Below are 17,500 nucleotides of genomic sequence, written 5' to 3' on the forward strand. Positions count from 1 at the left end.
AGTGTAGTGCTGCCTTCTAGTAATTCTACGCCTTGAGATAAGCCAAATGGTTTCCTATAAAACAGGAAACCATTTACTCCTTTAAGTGGCAACCATATAACTAAATGATGCCTGGTGGTTTAGTGAGCTAGAGCAGGTCCAACCAGACTGACCTTGTAAGGGCGAAGGAATAATGGGAATTTATTGCTCACATAATGCCACTCAGGGAAAAGTGAGGCTGGTCACCCTCACCTTAAATGTCGGGAATGAGTAGCCTGGCCTCGGGGTCCTACGGTCCTGATGAGGCAAAAAAGGTGTGGATCCTACGCTCCTGATTACGCAAAATAAGAGTGGATGATGGCACTCCAACCCGATGTGAGGCGTGGATGGGGTTAATTCCTGATATACCGTCCGACACAGGGAGAAGCGACTGTTCCCCGTCGCCTTAAGTCTCGGGACTAAGAAACCTAAGCTTCATATGGGGTATTGAAGGAGTGAATGATAAATAGATCTTTCAGTGTCGACGTACGAGTAGTTTCCGTCAGTACCATACAGGATCATTATTATTGTGTAATAAATGAATATAAAATCATCAGGGAAAAAATGCTAGTCTTCTATGCCATCAAGAGTACGACCGAAAGTCACCTGGGAGTGTTTTTGCCACGACCATTCCTGATAAAAGACAAAATATGGCATCATGTATTAAACAAACAGACAAGAACCTCACCCAGCACGTGATTTAGTTGCTGCCATTCAATAAGCCAGAGAGAGTCGCGGCGCAGTTTTAACAGGAGGTGAAATTATGTCCTCTCCGGATCACTGACTGCTCCCATGACGCCCCCACTCCTATCCAACCCAACCCCACCCCACCCCACCCCGCCCCGCCTCGCCTCGCCCACCCTGCCCACCCCACCCCACCACGACCCACCCCACCCCACCCCACCCCATCCCTCCCCACCACACTCCACCCCAACCCACCACACCACATCACAGCACGCTGTTTATTAACCTCCCTCTCCCCCCTCCTCACTGGGCCCCCGGGTGGTTGCTCAATTTGATCCGAGGTTAAATTACATTATTGGCCTTCAGGCATCACCTGCTTCCACACTATCATTAGGGTGCCGCACCGCCTCAGCCACCACATACACGCTCACTCACGCCTCACACATTTGCATACTATACTTTTCTCCTCTTTTATCCATTCACTGTCAATATCAATGGAAAATAACAACTATATATTGCTGATTTCTGTATATTTCATTTAGTACCATATAAATTAAAAAAAACATTGTGGAAATATATGGTAATGCACTGATTATTGAAAAAACAAAAAAATGTAGAGTTTTGTGTATGAATATTCAGTGATAGAGATAGATAAATTATGTGGACTTATACATACAGATGGATAGATAGATGTATACAGATAAAACGATAGATGGATAAATGTTATGTAATTGCTACCTCTGACTTTCTCTAGTGATGGTAAATTTCCTCAACCAACTAATATCACATCCGTACAACTAAGCAAAGTATCAATGTATACGTTAGCCTTGTGGTGGTTAGGGTGGTAAGGTTCACAGGATATTAGTGGGTGCCCCTGTTATTACTGGTGGTGGTGGTGGTGATGATGCTAATGATGGTGATGATTAATAATAACGCTGGTGATGGTGGTGGTACTGATAACGGTGGTGGTGGTACTAACTTTGGTGGTGGTGGTGGTGGTGGTGGTGGTGGTGATGATGATGATGATGATGGTGGTGATGGTGATAATTATGGAGGTGATGGTGGTGGTTGTGGTAATGATGGTGATGGTGTTGGCTGCCATGTTACTGGTGATGGTGGTGGTGGTCTTATTGATGGTGGTGATGGTGTTACTGGTAATGATGGATATGATTTTGGTAGCGGTGTTCCTGGTGGTGGTGGTGTTACTGATTGTGGTGGTGTTACTAGTGATTGTGATGTTGCTGATCGTGATGGTGTTAATGATAGTGGTGGTATTTCTGATGGTGGTGGTATTATTGATGGTGGTGGTATTATTGATGGTGGTGGTATTTCTGATGGTGGTGGTATTTCTGATGGTGGTGGTATTATTGATGGTGGTGGTATTATTGATGGTGGTGGTATTATTGATGGTGGTGGTGTTATCGGTGTTACTAGGAGCTGCCTAGCATGAGCCACCCGCCCTACTGCAGTTATCCTCTCTTCTTATGTTCTTATGTTACCGATGGTGGTGGTATTATTGATGGTGGTGGTATTATTGATGGTGGTGGTATTATTGATGGTGGTGGTATTATTGATGATGGTGGTGTACATGGTGTGGTGGTGTTACTGGTGTTGGTGGCGTTCCTGGATTTGGTAGTGTTAATGGTGGTGGTGATGTTGCTGGAGGTGGTGGTGTTATCGGTGTTACTAGGAGCTGCCTAGCATGAGCCACCCGCCCTACTGCAGTTATCCTCTCTTCTTATCTTCTTATGTTACCGATGGTGATGGTGTTAGTGATGGTGGTGGTATTACTGATGGTGGTGGTGGTGTTAATGGTGGTGGTGGTGTTACTGGTGATGGTTATGGTTTTACTGGAGGCGGTGGTGTTACTGGTGGTGGTGGTGGTACTGGCGGTGGTGGTGTTACTGGCGGTGGTGGTGCTACTGGTGGTGGTGTGGTGCGTCACGCGGATGAGCTGTGGCGTGCGAAGTGGGCGGCGTGAGGGAGCAAGGTCGTGGCCCCCGGGGTGTGTTCATCTACTCCGCCTTGAACCTCTGAACTTTTATTCTTCGCGAAGGGAAAAGTCCCTCACCAGTGCTGGGGCGGCGCTTACGGTCCAGACAGCCACAACAACGGGGGAAAAAATGCCAGTAATTTAATCCATTGTGGTCTGGCACGTGACGCCAAGCACACGCTGATCCTTTGTCACAACACATTCGTAACAACACTGGTCAGGCTGCGGCGTTACATCTTTATGGCTTTATCAGTAATACAGGTACCCAGAGCTTGGCTACTCGGTCCGGAAAACTTTAGGCAAGAGTGGCCCACCCCCTTCCTTTGAATAACATTATGTGAGCGATAAATCTCAATCAACACTTAAATTTAAACCTTTTACGGGGACTATCCTATTCTAGCATTTCAATTTACCATACCATCAGACACCTACTTCTTTGTTATATGGCTACCACGCAACAATATACGTGGTTTCCTGGGTTACAGGAAACAATATGGCTGTGTAGAGTCACACAAAGATAATACTACATCAATGGAGTGGATGGTGAGCTCCATCGGTACTTAATGGAGAGTACAATTGATTTACTGATGAAGAACAGTACAGTAATGTTGCTCGAATGTATTTTGACCAAAGATATATTTCGTATAGTATAAGGTTACAGTCAGCGTTTGTAAAGTAGTAAAAACAGTATCAGCAGCTCCTTGTTACATGTTGCCTTACCTAACAATATTCATGGTATCAGGCACAGGATAACTGACTCGAAAAACTACATTGCTGTCTATAAACCTGATCTGCCAGTCTTCTCCAGTTTACAGGACCAGTTGTATGGACACAGATATAATATAATGGAACTCATCACCAGCATATAACGACGACTTAGTGCAATTGTCCAACAAATAGATCATATCGCCCTTGGCAACACCGAAAAAAATAATTTCACCAGACAGACACGATACTGAAGCTATTGCACAAACATTTTTTTTTTTTTTTTTTTAGCTGCTCAAAATTACTATTGAGGAAGTCCTTGGTATATGTTGTCTTTATAAGTGTTTTTTCCTACAGAGTCCACAATATAATAAAGAAAGATTACCTATCAAAGTTCCAGTGCTATTTGTAAAGCTATTTTGTCTGTCCGTCCAATTTACAGCACCAAGTGTATGGAAAAACTTGAAAAATATGGGAGTACATTACCAACATATAACGAGGACTGTATGTTTCCACCACTTATATATATATATATATATATATATATATATATATATATATATATATATATATATATATATATATTCCCTAAAGCAATATAATAATGAAACTATTGTGCAATATATTTTTTGTATTTGCTAAAAAAAAAAAAAACATTATTTACCCACAGCTCTATCATGTTTACGGCAGCGAGAATAATTCACTCGTCTGCCTTGACGGTGGGGGCCTGGCCTGGTATGTGTTCGCATGATTTCTAGTTTCATCATTTACTGTCTCTAATTTTGACATAACTGGCCTCGAGAAATAAAAGAAATAAATATGTTACCAGCATCTCTCAGTGCAGTAGTAAAAGGTGCGATTTTTTGCATTCAGCGTCCCTTCTCATCCCGATCTTTTTACCTTGACGAAGTCTCCATAGAGAGTCTTCAGTATGATTATGACTTGTTATCGACTTATCACTGATCCTTTCTGACAGCTTTACTCAACTTGGCAAAGATCCCCCGTACTAAATGAGATATAAATTCTCCATCAACTCAGCCAGTTCAGTGACAACTTCTTACAGTAATATTCTTGCATCCTATATACGACACCACATGGCTGACTGACCCTCATAATAAAGAAGATACATTTTGCCTAGTGTTCAGAACATCCCAAATAGTTTTTTTTTTTTTTCCCTTTATGTCTCTGGTCATCCCTGTCATTCTGTGCCCACCGATGTTCCTAGTGACGTCTCCAATAATGTCCCTCGTGATGTCCTCAATGATGTTCCCAGTAATGTCTCTGGCGATGTCCCTGATGACATCTTCAGTGTTTCTCTGGTGATGTCCTCAGTGATGTCTATGGTGATGTCTCCAGTGATGTCTATGGTGATGTCCCCATTGATGTATATGGTGATGTCTGTGGTGATGTCTGTGGTGATGTCTGTGGTGATGTCTGTGGTGATGTCTGTGGTGATGTCTCCAGTGATGTCTGTGGTGATGTCTCCAATGATGTCTATGGTGATGTCTCCAGTGATGTCTATGGTGATGTCTCCAGTGATGTCTATGGTGATGTCCCCATTGATGTATATGGTGATGTCTCCAATGAGGTCTATGGTGATATCTCCAATGATGTATTTGGTGATGTCCCTATTGATGTCTATGGTGATGTCCTAAGGATGTCTCCAATGATGTCCATAACGATATCCCTGACAGTGTCTCCGGTGATGTACCTGGTGATGTCTCAAATGATTTCCCTGGTAATGGCCTCAATGATGTCACTACTGATGCTCGCAATGATGTCCACGGTGATAGCCAAACATTCCTGCTGATGTTCCCAAAGATGTCCCAGTTATGTCCCAGTGATGTCCCTTGAATATTCCCAGTGATGTCAGTGGTGAAGTCGATAATTGATGTTCCTCATGATGTAAAGGCCAGAATGATGTTCCTAATGATGCCCATAATGTCCTCAATGTCTTTGGTGATGTCCCTGGTGATGTCTCCAGTGATGTCCCTGATGTCCCTAGTTATATTCTCAGTGGTGTCCTGGGTGATGTCTCGAGTGATATCCCTGCTGATGTCCTGAATGATGTTCCCGCTGAAGTCCCCAGTGATGTCTCAAGCGATGTCTTCAGTGATGTTCCTGATGTCCCCAGCGATGTCTATGATTTTCCCAATGATGTCCCTAACGATGATCTTGGTGATGTCCCAAGTGATGGCTCCAACGATGTCCTCAGTGATGTCCCTAATGCGATTTTCCTAATGATATTCCCAAAGATGATCCACAGATTCCCCTGGTGATGTCCCCTGATTTTCAAGTGATGTTCCCAGTGATGTCCCCAGTGTTCCCGATGATGTCCCCTCAAGTGTCTCTCTGATGTCTTCTTGATGTCATAGTTACTTCCTCCTGACATCAAACTATTGTCTTGATGTCTCCCTGATGTCCCTATAATGTTCTTTTGACTTCTTTTTACTCCTGATAACCTGATGTCCCTCTGATATCCAAATAATATCCCCTGATGTCCTTATTAATCTCCCCTTAATATCCCTCTGATGTTCACCCGATGCCACGCTGATGTCCTTCTGATGTCCCTTTGATGCCCCAGCCTTTGATGTTGCTCCAGTGTCCCCTCTAATTTTCCTCTGATGTCCCCTGGTGTCCCCCTGATGTGTCTTTGGTTTCCCTTAGATCCCCTGATGCCCCTTCGATGTCCCCTTATCGTTCATCTAATGCCCCCTACGATGGCCTTTTGATGCCCCCCTGATGTCCCCCGGATATTATGATGTCCCTCTGACGTCCCCCCTGATGTCCCTCTAACGTTCCCCTGATGTCCCTCTAACGTCTCCCAGATGTCCCACTAACGTTCCCCTGATGTCCCACTAACGTTCCCCTGATGTCCCTCTTACGTTCCCCTGATGTCCCTCTCATGTTCTCCTGATGTCCTTCGAACGTCCCCCTGATGTCCCTCTAACGTCCCCCTGATGTCCCTCTAACGTTTCCCTGATGTCCCTCTAACGTCCCCCTGATGTCCTTCTAACGTCCCCCTGATGTCTCTCTAACGCCCCCTTGATGTCCCTCTAACGTCCCCCTCATGTCCCTCTAACGTCCCCTTTGATGTCCCTCTAACGTCACCCTGATGTCCCTCTAACGTCACCCTGATGTCCCTCTAACGCCCCCTTGATGTCCCTCTAACGTCACCCTGATGTCCCTCTAACGTCCCTCTGATGTCTCTCTAACGTTTCCCTGATGTCTTCTTAATGTCACACTAACGTCCTTTGATGTCCCTAAGCGTGCTGTTATCGCAGTGATGTCCTCTGATGTCCTAGTATGCTTGCCTACCATACTCTTTTCACTCTAACGTGGCCCAGATTTTCGTTCTTTTGCATAAGTTTCGTCCTTTTACAACCTATTTCACGTATTTCAGTGGCAGGAAAGGACACTACTAGAGCTCTACAGCTTATTCATAACACTTATTCGTGACTATAACATCGTAGTCTAGTGTTAATCTTTTGTCACAGCTCAGTATTCAAGATAGAGAGATGACAATTTTAGGCCAGGTTAGAGTAAGATGAGTCTAGCTTATAAAATCTGCCAAGTCATCAACACCACAATTCAATCACGGTGACAGTAATAGATCGTATTTTCGTTTGTTTAGCAGGTTTCATGACACCTCCTCAGAGATGTATTTTGCATACGAAATATTACCCCTTGATATGCTATACTGATGTCGATATTCCTAAGATACAATTGATGTGCAAGAGATTACAGGCAAAATAAATCACGAAGGGAGAAATGGTACGAAGTCTCCTGTGGCAGTGAGAATACTACCTTCGAATTAATATCTTTAAACCAACGACGTACGTTAAATATTCTTCTTGCCATCTCCTGACGATTTTGTTCAGCTCAGCAGAGGCTTTTCAAACTGAAGGGGTTAGGTATTACCTTAATCAAGCTCTTCAGTGCTAGAAATACAGTATCTGAGTTGAATTACATCGTGTGAAGGCTGCGTGAATAACATGAACTAATACGGCATCGCAGTCCGTTGTCTCCATCACCGTTCTTCTTTACTACATCCTGCCAGACTTCCACTACATCTTTCCATTTAGCTCCTGGTCTTCATCTTCTCAGTCTCCCATCACCATCACTTACACATTAAAAAAAAAAAAAAAAAAAAAACTTTCGCGTTTCAATTTCTATTTTCCATGCGTTCCATATTTTAGAGCCAAACCACTTAATAACATCCCTCTTGAATCAGTCTATTCAATACGATGGCGTCACTTTCATTTAGGTCTTGTACCCACTGCCAAATGATTTATTTCAGCGTATGAGACCCGCGTAGTGGCAGAGTTAAAAAATATTCGTCAATAACTTACTCAGAACAATTACTTTTTTTTTTTTTTTTTTTCAAGTCTTGTTACTCCTAGACGATTTTCTTCAGTTTAGGAGAGACCCCTCACAGTAACTAAATGAAAAAAAAAAACGATTATCACTGAAGCCTTTCATGGTCATAATAACTTTGCTGTAATATTCTATTCCAGTGAACACCATGATATTATTTTCCAGGAAGAGGTTCACGGGTGACTGATAGTGTCAAAGACTCGGTAACTCGAAGGTCAATGTCAGATGTCAGGATCGTGTCTCATTAAGGCTGGTGAGTTCCTGCCATTTTTGTCTTGAGGCGTTGGTTGTCCTGGTGGACTACGTCTTAAAATGTTGAGCAACTGTTGGGTTCAGTCCGGGAGGAGGGGCGGACGAGGTCGTTGATGTGGTTATGCCAGTTTGCCTTTTGTCGTTTCTACTAACAATCGGTGTACTTGTAATTTTACAAGAGATGAACAGAGGTATTACTAACACCCTTAATTCACTGGTCACACGTTATCCAGTCCCTGAAATACCTGGATTGTATGCTGGTCGTTTTGGGGGCATTCGCACGGCGTGCCTATGGTACGCCAGCGATGATGGGCACAAAGCAAAAATGATCTTAAAATTTTTGTCTTTAGTTATTCAAATTTGCCGAAATGATAGGTACTCACAGCGATGATTTGGATATGCTATATAAAACAGTTGAAAAGTGTTAACCATGATTAATAATTATTAGTGTTGTGTGATATAGGTTATTTCTTTTTTAAACTGCTGGTATATGAGGGGAAAACTCATTACATTTTGAGACATGAGCGATATGAGAAGAGATGGTTCTCACAGGGACGGAGCTCAGTTATGACCTACCACAACACTAACCAACTTGCAAGTCCACTTTGTAAGTCTATTTCTGTTTTTCTCATTAACGTTCCCAGTCATCAGAAAATTTGACTTCAACAGTAACAGATCATAAGCGAGACTGAGACCGCCACATCGATACTGAGGAATGTCGCCCGTTTAAGTCCTTTACTCCGGTGTTGAAACGGGGTGATGTGGAGCTTACTATGGTGCCCCTGATAACTGGCTGGAGAGACCCAAATGCGGCATACATCCAGGAATCAAACCTCCACACACTTCTCTGCTCCTCGCCAAAGGGAGGCGCTGCCGACCGCAACACAAGGGAACATCGGTTCACTGCACGGATCAGCCTTGTTGGGGTATTTGCTTGCTTGAGGTTGATGTGTCTGTTCAATCAGACAGACCGGGTTTTATCTTCTACTACCATTCATCCGGTGTCGTCTTGTATATTCCTTTCTTGCTACCTCTAGACGTTTGAATTCACTATCAGAGGGACCTTTCTATCTATGGGGTTAGATTTGGCCTTCCTTGCCCGAGTGGTCCGATGGCGTGTTATATTTATTTCATTCTTGCTGTCTCCAGACAATTTTAATCAGCTTGGGATAGACTTTAAAACTACAGAAAGGTTAGATAATAGATAATTATAACCTTCATTGACTCCTTCACTACTAAGGTCTTCCCTAAGCCTAAATAAAATAGTCAAGTGTCAACAAGGATACCACTACAAACGGCACACTGTGACTAGAGGTGCAAATTCTCTGTATGACTTATAAGTGCGATCGATTACTCCTGCACCGCTTTAGGCCGACCCATCACCACCATCCTCAACATTTTCCAGGTGTACCCCAGCTTTTTTGGGGGGTGGAAGGGGAGATAAATTAACAAAAGCATCCTAAGGCAACACACGTAAAAACTGACCACCGAACCACTGCGCTTTAACTTTGCCCTCTTTCAACATATACCTTGTGTGTGTATGAGTGTGTGTGTGTGTGTGTGTGTGTGTGTGTGTGTGTGTGTGTGTGTGTGTGTGTGTGTGTGTGTGTGTGTGTGTGTGTGTGTGTTTTATGAGTGTGCTTGCAGTGGTATGTACGATATGTATGTGAGCTTTACTGCAACGCTCTTGAAGAAATATCCCTCATTAAAAGAAAACAAAAGCGCCAACTTCATACCTGATAAATCTGTAAACATATAATACAGAAGAAGGAACACTCAGTGTGTGCAACACCCGCGTCCACCAACTAATGCCACAGCCTAATGTTTTACTTTACCCTGTGACTCTGATCTTCGACTGATTCTACTGAAATCAAGTTAATTCATTGTTGCCTAACCCATAACCCTTTCCACCAACACTGGCTCAGATCAGATCAAAACTGTTTCAGCTGACTTTTCTTTGTAACCTAGATCTTTAACCGTTGGCTGTGACCTTGAACATTAACTGGTTGTTATCAAAATCGAATGTCTCTGTCCTTGATCTAATTGAACATTTCAACAAAGTCAAGTCTACACCGAATAAAAACCGTTTAAGTTTACAACGCCATGTGACCTTCACCGTTTGCTAATTGGTCAAAAAAAAAAAAAAAATCAAATCAAATCTTTGGGTGATCTCCAGCTCACCCAATAAGTCTGACCAACATCAGATCAGAACTGTTTTTGTTCTTTGCGTACTCTCAGACACAACGAGTAGACCTTTGATCTTGTCCTGTGACCTTGACCACTGACTGATATATATATATATATATATATATATATATATATATATATATATATATATATATATATATATATATATATATATATATTTTTTTTCACAAGTCAATCGCTTCATTCTTGCCAGACCCTTAAGGCTTTCACCAAGTTTGGTCCAAATCAGATCAAAACTGTTTTCACTGACTGTGTCCAGTGTCCTTAGCATCTGACCCTTCCCTGTGACCTTAACCTTTGACTGATGGGTATAAAAATCGATTCCTTTTATTCTTGCCTAATGGTGGCGTCACACTGGGACAAAAGTGGTTATCATGCAAGCAGATTTTGCGAGCCAAAACGACTAGCAAAGTCAAGTTGTTGTCACACGCCTCTGATTTTGCGAGCTGAAACGGCTAGCAACGTCATCTGCCTTGACGCCTCACGTTATATGTAAACAAAACACCATCTCCTCGTGTGAATCTGCTTTTGCCCGCAGCAAGTCCACAGCCACGAGGCAGTCTGCTAGAGTTTTCCTTGCCGCAGGATCCATATAAAAAACTGGTCAATATCTGCTTTCCATTTGTTGTTTGGAAACAAAACAGACAGCCTTCATGGCCATGGTCACCAGAGTGTCCGAATACTGATTTCATCTCACAAGGAAAAAAAATAGAAATGAATAAAACCCACAATAATTAAACTGTATTTACTTAACAATATTCGTTACAGTTTCCTTCGTGGTAAAAGAATATTTTCTCATCAGTTATAAAATTAATATTAGGCTCATATGAGTTCTAATCGCACCAACAAGCTGTGAGTAAAAATTATTATCCATTTCACCTCGCAAGCGAAATCTCGCTCACCGTGGGTCATTTTGGTTAACGGCTCACAAAAGCTGCTCGCATGTTAGCCACTCCTGGCTCAGCGTGACGCCGACTTAATCCTAAACCTTCCACGAAGTTTGTCTAAATCAGATAAAAAATGTAATAAGTGATCTTCACCTCTGACCTATTGTCCTAAAAACAACAGGTTTTCTCCGTGTCTGATCCTTAACCTGTCCTTCAAGTTTGGTTAGAATTGGATCAAAACTGTTTGAGTTATTTGGTTAACAAATACATATCCATGGATCAAACTCTGACCCCTCCCTATGACCTTGACCTTTGACTGATAGTTCTCAAAACCGAATTGCTTCATTCTTGCCTTACCTTCCACACATCCCGCAAGATTGGTCAAAATTGAATATAAAACTGTTTTAGTTAGTTTTGCTAGGTCAACATCGGACTAGACCTGTGACCTTAATTTTGTTCTATTTTCTTAGCAGAAAAGAAAATCAGGTTTCTATATGGGCTCTCCCTCCATTTTACCACAAAGTTTGGTTAAAACTGGGTAATAATTGTTAGACATTAACACACACACACACACACACACACACACACACACACACACACACACACACACACACACACACACCTCAAAAAGCATATAGACAAGATCGAAAAAGTTCAAAGGGCCGCTACAAGATGGATACCAAGCTTAAGGGACCTAAGCTACGAAGAAAGACTAAATAAACTGAATCTACCAACACTACAGGAGAGAAGGAAAAGAGGTGACATGATAATGCTATATAAGTGCATATTAGGAAAGGAGAAAATAGACATAAATGATTACTTAACATATGGAGAAGCATCAGCAAGAGGACACTGCAAAAAACTGCATAAGAAGAGAGGTGATAAAGACGTAAGGAAATTCAGTTTCCCAAACAGAGCAATTGATCAATGGAATGCACTATCGAATGAAATAGTGTGTGCCAAAACAATTCACAAATTTAAGGATATGTACGATAAATATGGTTTAAGACACGGGACAGTACGAGCTTGACTCATTCCTGTAAAGATACAATTAGGTAAGAACACACACACACACACACACACACACACACACGCACACGCGCGCGCGCCGCTCAAAACAAAACATCCACTTTTGCTTGGCGAATGCAAGTATAATAATGAGGAGCACAAAGCGTGCAACAAACACGCCCAACAAGTAGTCTAAGGACCAAATATTTTACTTTGTCCTGTGGATCTGACATTCGACTGACTGCTCTCGATATCAAATTATTTCATTCTTGCCTAACCCTTAACCCTTTCCACCAACTTTGGTTCAAATCGGATCAAAACTGAGTTGACTTTTCCGTGTGACCCTAACCTTAGCCCTTTTCCTGTGCAATAAACCTTTAACTGGTTGTTCTGAAAATCGAATATCCTTGTCCTTGATTTAACCTGAATATTTCCACAAAGTTTAGTTTACATTGGATAAAAATTGTTTGAAGCTGACCTTGGCATGTGAGCCTGGCCTTGATCTATTGGCCTAAAAAAATGAGTCAAATCCTCAGGTGATGTTCAACTCGCACATCAAATTTGATCAGCATCATATCAGATCTATTGTAACTCTTATGTGTACATTCAAACACAACGGGTAAAACTTTGACTTTTTCCTGTGTCCTTAGCCTTTGTTTGTTCTCACAATCAAAACCCTTCATTCTCACCTGACCCTTTACACTTTCCCCAAGTTTGGTCCAAATCATATCAAAACTATTTGAGTTCACCTTATTCTCTGACCTTGCCCTCTAACCTCTCTTGTGACACTGACCTTTGACTGATAGGTCTCAAAATCGAATCCAGTTATTCTTCCCTCATCCTCGGCCCTTCCACAAAGTATGGTGTAATTCAAATAAAAACAGTTAAACTTGACCGTGCCCTGTGACCTTGAGCTTTGACCTACTGCTCTAAACCTAGGCAATGCTACATTGTTGCAACCCTCCATCTGACCAAGCACATCCCCCCCCACACCGCCCTGAACACCTAACCAAGCACATAACGTCCTCCCCCCCCCACACCGAATCTTTTCTTTGAAAGGTGGGCGAAAGGGTTGGGGACACATAAGCTGGGCCCTTCAGATTCCTTGCACAGGTTGCACTGAAAATCTACGGAAATTTTTTTTTCTTTGTTATCATTATTAAAAAAAAAAAGGACTTAAGAAACAGCAGTCTACCTATTAAAAGGCACCAGTTCACTATAAGACATACAACTATGTGAAATTCCATGACTCTACAGTGAATACTTTCTGAGTTCTGGCCCGCAAACAAAATCTCTATGCCCGGCAAGCCGCTCTGCCGCCCAACTCTACAGACGGACACCTATTGATCCCAGTGATAACAACACCCTCCTCTGACTTCGTCAGGTGGAGGATAGAAAACAATTGGTTTATCAATTGACTGACCCTCAACACTTCCACTAAGTTTAGTTAAAATCATATCAAAACTGTTCAAGTTACTTTGTTAACAAATGCACCCAGGAATCTAACTTCGACCTTGCCCTTTGACTAATTGTTCTCAAAACTAAGTCACTTCATTCTTGTCTTACCCTCAACCATTTCGTCAAGTTTGGTGACAACTAGATAAAAACTTTATTTTCTTTACATACTGTTCTAAAAAGCAGCAGACTTCTGTATTGACTGTTCTACCTCTCTTCTGCCAAGTTTGGTTAAAATCAAGTAAAATCTGTTTGAGCTATTTTGTTAGCTTGGTTGTTCAGCTGGAAACTTTTTTAGTTCACGCACACACACACACACACACACACACACACACACACACACACACACACACACACACACACACACACACACACACACACACACACATCTCAAGAAACACATAGATAAGATTGAAAAAGTTCAGAGGGCCGCTACATGATGGGTACCAAGCTTAAGGGATGTAAGCTACGAAGAAAGCCTAGAAAAATTGAATCTGCCAACACTACAAGAGAAAAGGAAAAGGAGAAACATGATTAGGCTATATAAATGTGTCTCAGGGAAGAAAATTTTGACGTAAATGAGTATATAATCTATGGGGAGGCATCAGCAAGAGGCCGCTGCAAAAAACTGCATAAAAAAAAGAGCTGATAAACACGTAAGGAAATTCAGTTTCCCAAATAGGGCAATTGATGAGTGGAATGCACTACCGAATTAAAATAGTGTGTGCCAAAACAATTCATAAATTTAAGGATCTGTATGATAAAAATGGTTAACACACGGGACAGTACAAGTTTGACTCATTCCTGTAAAGAAACAATTAGGTAAGAACAATCAGGTAGGTAAGAACACACACACACACACACACACACACACACACACACACAGCTAAAAAAAAAAATGCTCTCCCCTCATAGGCGAAGATGTAATTGTTTAAGTTCTGTATTCTACGTAACCCCGTCCGTTAGAGGAAGTATTAAGCCAGTTTATTCGTACCACCTCCAGATCATCTTATTTAACGTAAGAATGATCTTGAGTACTAAGGCGGTTAATGGAGGATGTAGATAATTCCTCAGGTTCAAAATACCACTTCCATGCTGTATAAAACTGTCTGGGACCAGTAAAAATCAAACAAAAAAAGGTCTCAAGTATAACCCCTTAATCCGAGTGACGTCCTTTTATGCCACACTCACAGGGACAGCCAAGTACAGTGCTTGTCTCTGTGTCAGTCAGCGAGTTACTTTACACTCTTGAAGGATTGGGTCTTGGTCATATGGAGGATGTGTTGCTTTACTTAGAAAGCTAAATTTTGCAGTGATAGGCCCCCGCTGGGACTAAGTATCAGACAGTGTCATAATCCCCAAATGCCACCCCTCATGCGGGGAGGGGGAAGATTCACGGGAGTTTCAGCCGAAGTCGGCATGAATGGCATTTTTTCTTTTACCTACGATCACGAAATTTTGCACAGCGGTAGACCATCACCTGCATCAGGTTTTAGGCAGGGTGGGATCTCCAAGGGTCATTCCCCGAGGAGTGGGAGTCGGGCAACAGCAGTATGCATGACCGTAGTTTTTGCTGAAAATGTGAAATTTTGCTCAGCAGTCGACATCCACCTGCACCAGGCTTTAGGCAGGGTAGGGGGGGGGGATGGCTCCTGGGAAGAACGCCAAAGTTTCTATTACCAAGGGACAGGAAATTTTGCACAGTTGTAGACCTCCACCCGGAGTTTTTTGGTTTATAGGGGCCCTTGAATGCTTGGTGTGGGTGCTGGTGTAGGTTCTGGGTCTCAGGCAACATTGTTACACACTTATATATATATATATATATATATATATATATATATATAGAGAGAGAGAGAGAGAGAGAGAGAGAGAGAGAGAGAGAGAGAGAGATAGGCTGGTTGCTTTCTCAGGCAGAGGAACTCCTTGAGAGTGAAATGGCTGGGAAGCATGCCGGCACGTGACTGGCTACAGCATAGCTGGGTATTTCGGGTGTGGGCAATCAGGCAAGTTAGCTGCCTACTGCGACTGCAACACAATGGCGAGGTGTTCAGGAAGTTAGCCAAAGAAACCTTGATGGACTCTGAAAGAACAAATAATGGCCCCCAGTCCCGTGCAGCCCTTAAATGGGCAGGGGGTGCTAAGAATCTCACGGTTGCCTCAATTACAATCTAATTCCTTTGTTAATGCAAAAAAATACAATTAAAATTGGTAACTGGAATGTGAGAACGCTAAATCATGACGGTAAAATCGATGAGTTAGTGAAGGTTTTTCAAAATTACGGACTTGATATTTGTGCTCTGACAGAAACTAGATTAACTGGAGTCGATAAGTTGGATTTGGAGGATGGTATACGTTTATTGATATCTGGCCGACAGGACGAAATGCATTATCAGGGAGTAGGATTGTTGCTGGGTTGTAAGGCAAATAAGGCTTTATGTGAGTGGGATCCTATAGATGAGCGATTGTTATAAGCACGGTTTAAATCAAATCATGGCAACATCAGTCTGTTTGTGTGTTATGCACCTACTAATGATGCACTCGATGAAAGGAAAGACACATTTTATGAAAAGTTGCAAGAAGGAGTAGGAAGGGTACCTAGACATGATGTTTTGATCTGCATTGGAGACTTTAATGCAGTAATGGGCTGTTCAAATGAGGGATTTGAGGCATGTATGGGTAAGATGGGAGTTGGTAGTAGGATGAGTGAAAACGGAGTGAGGTTTGGAAGCTTCTGTCTAGCAAATGACTTAGTCATCAGAGGCACACTCTTTCAGCATTGCAATATACACAAGACAACTTGGGTGTCGCCGTGTGGAAAATATAAAAATCAGATTGATCACATCGCTATCAGTAAGAGGCATAGAAGTTCTCTGCTAGATGTTCATGTTAAACGGGGAGCGGATATTGGTAGTGACCATCAACTCAGCATTGCAAAAATAAAGTTTAAACTTAAAAATCAGAAGAAGGAAAAATCTGTTTTTTTTTTTTTTTTTTTTATGTGACCGACTCTGGGCATAGGCTTCACAGCCTGCTTTCAAGGCCCAGTAGTCCTCCTAGGTACCGCACACATCTACATGTCACCACTTCGGCGCTAACACCCACCGTCCATACTGAATACATGCTAGGACTGTCTCATACAGGACTGGTGTATTGGTATTAGCGGGGGTATTTTTACGACATGTCGGCGGGCCTTCTGGTAGATTAGTAAAGTCTGATTTTATGAAATTCAAATCCTTAAACTGTTCCCTGCCTCAGCGGGATTTGAACCCGGGTCCGTCAGGACTGCAGGCCAACTCTCTACCGATTGAGCCACCGCCTTCCCCTAGTAGATACGATATTGTTAAGCTTAGAAGGGAAGGAGAAGAAAAGGAGGAATTCAGATTAGAATGCAGAAATGGGTTTTTGGTGTTGGAAATGTTGGAAGAGGGGGAGAGAAGTGTAGATGAGATGTGGGAGGATGTGAACAAAGTTTTGCATGAGACTGCTGAATGTACGATTGGAAGGAAACATAGATTCAGGAGAAAGAAATGGATATCAGAGGAAACGTGGGATATGATAAAAAAGAGAGGTGAGGCTAAATTGAGGAGTGAGATGCAATGCGTTGATGAACGAAAGATTGAATTAGCAAGAGCTGCGTACTGGAGTTTGAATTCAGAAGTAAGAAGGTTAGCTAGGAGAGATAAAAGAAGATGTGTGGATGAAAAGGTTGCAGAGACTGAAATCTTAATGAACAAAAATGATGGACAGAGTCAAAGAATAGCATATGAATCGATTAGAGAACTGAGTGGTAATGCAGGTAAACGCAAGGAAATACCAGTTAGAGACAGGGAAGGAAATTTATTGACCAAAGATGGAGATATTAAAAATAGATGGAAAGAGCATTTTGAGACAGTTCTTAATAGACCAATACCAC

Source organism: Coenobita brevimanus, chromosome 110 (genome assembly GCF_032717465.1).
Source record: "Coenobita brevimanus isolate Jiangsu-jjx chromosome 110, ASM3271746v2, whole genome shotgun sequence".
NCBI classification, from domain to species: domain Eukaryota; kingdom Metazoa; phylum Arthropoda; class Malacostraca; order Decapoda; family Coenobitidae; genus Coenobita; species Coenobita brevimanus.